The 3,121-nt window shown below is 40.2% G+C and overlaps 1 pseudogene; it reads left to right on the top strand.

Moving 5' to 3' along the window:
- The first annotated feature begins 407 nt into the window (after window positions 1–407).
- On the top strand, window positions 408–3,014 carry LOC141818469 (universal stress protein PHOS34-like; annotated as a pseudogene).
- The last annotated feature ends 107 nt before the right edge of the window (window positions 3,015–3,121 follow it).

The raw sequence follows: 3,121 nt of genomic DNA, 5'->3' as shown, positions 1-3,121 counted from the left end.
ATAAATAAATAATTTTAAAAAATTCTAATAAAATTTTTAATTTTTAATTCACATTTATACATATTAATCAAACAATTAACATAATTCACAATTTTCATTAAAAATATATATGTCACTTAGATCCATAATTCAATTTTAAAATTAATTTTCTTTTTTAATCCACAGGCCAATTTGAGTTTGTCGGGTTGGTTCACATCGTTTGGAACGCCCAGAATGTTGTCGCCACGTGTACGAACTCTTTTCAATTATGCTTAATAATAGAGGCTTATTTGAAAAAAAAAAATAATACGTGCACCTCCTTCCTACCCGCCTCCGCTTCCGGTGGAAGAAACAGATGCAGGGGCCCATCCCTTCAGGTACGAGTTGGGGAAATCGGCAAATTGTTCTCTTTAAGTGCCGTTCCTTCTTCGTCCACCTCCGACCGAGGGAGAGAGAGAGAGAGCGAGAATGGCTACGGAAGCGGAGGAGAAGGCGGTGGTGGTGGGGAAGCCGGTGATGGTTGTGGGCGTCGACGACAGCGAGCACAGCATCCATGCCCTCCAGTGGACGCTTCTCCACTTCTTCTCTTCCGTCTACCTGGAAATAGCTTGTCGTACAAGCTCGTCATCGTCAACGCCAAGCCCACGCCCACGTCCCTCATCAGCCTCGCCGGCCCCGGTACCAACCTCTCCTCCTCACCGTTTCTCAACCTTTCGCTGGATTTACTACTTACTCTGATTGATGAAGTTCTCCTAGATGCATACTGTTGTCGTTAGATCTAGGGATTATTTGACCTGATTGGACCTTTGGATTGTCGATCGCAGGAGCAGCTGATGTGCTGCCGGTTGTGGAGTCGGATCTGAGGAAGATCGCACAGCATGTGATCGAGAAAGCTAAGGGGATCTGCAGTGCTCATTCGGTAATTCTAGGGCTCTCAGATGCTAATCCCCGTTAAGAGTTTCCCAACTTTAGCGATTGTTGATGATTTGCCCTCGTTGTGTATTTGCTTGGTAGTGTTTATACTCGAATTGTGCTTTCATTTCTGGAACCGAACTTCGTTTTAAGCAAGAATCAACTACGTTTCGTCGTTAAAAAATTTGTTACTGAGGGGCAATCTGTTAAAGCATCTATACCTGATACAACAATAACAATAGGACAACAAAGCCAAACCCTAACTTTATGGATTTGGCTGTATCTATTGAGCTCCCGTAAAGTAAATCAAGGAAACCCAATTTAGATAAACCTAGACCTTCTATCTTGTCAATCACATACTTAATGGTAATCTTTTATGTTGATTATTAGGATGGTTTTCTTAGATTACTTTACCATGCACCCTTTTCCCCCCCCCCCCCCCCCCCCCCCCCCCCCCCCCCCCCCCCTCCCCCTGAAGATGATCTATGGTGAACATAGTTCATCACTATGCGTTTTTAGGAGATAGAGGAATACTTGAAACTGAAAAAGGCACAGAGCAACTTAACTGCGCTGAGGAAACATATAAAGACAAAATGAGAATCAAACTACATATATGTTGGTAACAATCCGACCAAATTGTATTGATAAGAAGCTTGATTTGGTGTAAAAAACTGCATTATAATCTGAAGGCTTGTCCACATGTATATAAAATTTTACCAAAAATAAAAAAAAGACTCGTCTTCGCTCTAATCACCCGCCCTTGCCAAGTTGAAATGGAGTCCACCCCTTTGCCAATAACAGAATAGACTTCAGGAGGTTTTCCATCAAAATGGCTACATCTTTCAGTCAATATTGAGTATAACCATGTGTAAATTGAGTTCAACATATGCTGATTCTTTGAGTGAAGATGATGTGTTCAAGAGATCCAACTCCAATTATATGAGGCAGCATTAGAAGAAGGAAGATTAAATATATCTTAAGATAGTAGCCTATCTTAACAAAGCACACAGCTCAGAGAAGGAAGTGGAACACCCTTTCTCCAAAGGTTAACCTTAAATTTAATTTATCATTGTAACTTGCCCAAATCATCAGTAGCCAACTGCCATTAAGTCTTTTGTTTGATAGAGAAACCTCCATTTGTTTGCCAAGACTTGTTTTGCCCTTCATTCCATTTTATATACATTTAGGAGATTTCATTTTGAGTATCAATGGCACTTATACTAGCCGATATGTTCCCTTTTCTTCCCTTTTTATCATTCTTAATTCCCCAGGTCATGCATCAATTTAGCTAGCCAATGTGATATAATAACACGAGAGTTTCTTTCTCCATGAACCGTATATCTCTTTGTTGTTGCTTTGCTTCCTTTCGACAAACATGTTAAAGGCTTTGTTGCATCATGATCCCCAATACCAATAATATATATGCTTTTGAGTCTGGAGTTCATCAGGAATTACTTTCCTCAACCACAGGTGCCTGATGTGGAGTACGTAATCATGGAAGGAGATGCTAGAAATGTCTTGTGTGAGGCAGTGGAGAAATACCACGCCGAGATGTTAGTCGTAGGAAGCCACGGTTACGGAGATGAAAAGGTACCATATTCATCTTTTTCAAGCAACCCTCACATAACATTCTAAAGATCATAGCAAACAATAAATGTGCTATAAGACTGATCAGAGCTACTACTTTTAAGTTTACTCCATCAATTCACATTTCGATTCCTTGAACAACAACAGCAAGCCGGTTCACCTAAGTGGTTCCTAGGAGTAACTTGGGAGTTCTTGTTCACATATTTTGCACAATTGCGTCCTGATTTGCGCATCTGTATCTTCTTTCAGGGCGGTGTTAGGCAGTGTGAGTGATCACTGTGCTCACCATGCGCATTGCACTGTGATGATCGTGAAGAAGCCAAAGCCAAAACACTAAATTAGTCGATGTCTCAAGCTACTGAGCACTGGTTGGCTCATTTGGTGCACATAAATAAACTCTTTTTTTTATCTCTTGTATCAATGCTATCATGGCTTGTTGTGAGTAGTAGCTTTTGGCTTAGTTGTTCAAATGTCGATGTATGGCCTACGATGTGGCATTTTTCCAAACGATCTAGTTAGGGGTGCCAATTCAAGTAGGTCTGATGGGTTCAGATTGAAATAAAAATATTATTAAAAAAATAAATTTGAAATCAATCCTAAATCTTAAACTCGAATCTGAACTTTAACAATATTCTAAATTTGA

Source organism: Curcuma longa, unplaced genomic scaffold (genome assembly GCF_044706935.1).
Source record: "Curcuma longa cultivar G26 ecotype Majalengka, Jawa Barat unplaced genomic scaffold, ITB_CL_G26_1.1 contig_24904, whole genome shotgun sequence".
NCBI lineage: Eukaryota > Viridiplantae > Streptophyta > Magnoliopsida > Zingiberales > Zingiberaceae > Curcuma > Curcuma longa.
This window is presented reverse-complemented; position numbering and strand designations above follow the sequence as displayed.